Here is a 384-nt window from a genome sequence, read left to right as displayed (position 1 = left end):
AGGAGTTCCATTTGGATCGTATTTATATTTGCCTGACATTTTGATTGTCTCATTTTCTTTATTCAAATTTTTACTTTCAATTTATTATTTTTTATCCATTTAGCATATCAGTTATTCCATATTTTGCACATGAGAATTTGAATATGTAAACTTCTCAGGGAGGCTTAAATATGTTCTTTATTATTTTTGTGTACTGTCACTCATTAAGACCAATTTCTTCACCTGTTTGGCAATATTTAGTTGTAAGCTTATATTTTGTTTAAGTTAATCAGTAGAAATTAAATGTGTAATGTTTTAAGAAATAGGAATTTAAAATAATAAAAGAACTAGAAATATAAGAACATTTTACACAAATCATAATTATAAAGATAACTAACATGCAAG

Source organism: Propithecus coquereli, unplaced genomic scaffold (assembly GCF_000956105.1).
Source record: "Propithecus coquereli isolate 6110/MARCELLA unplaced genomic scaffold, Pcoq_1.0 Scaffold489, whole genome shotgun sequence".
NCBI classification, from domain to species: Eukaryota; Metazoa; Chordata; class Mammalia; order Primates; family Indriidae; genus Propithecus; species Propithecus coquereli.
This window is presented reverse-complemented; position numbering follows the sequence as displayed.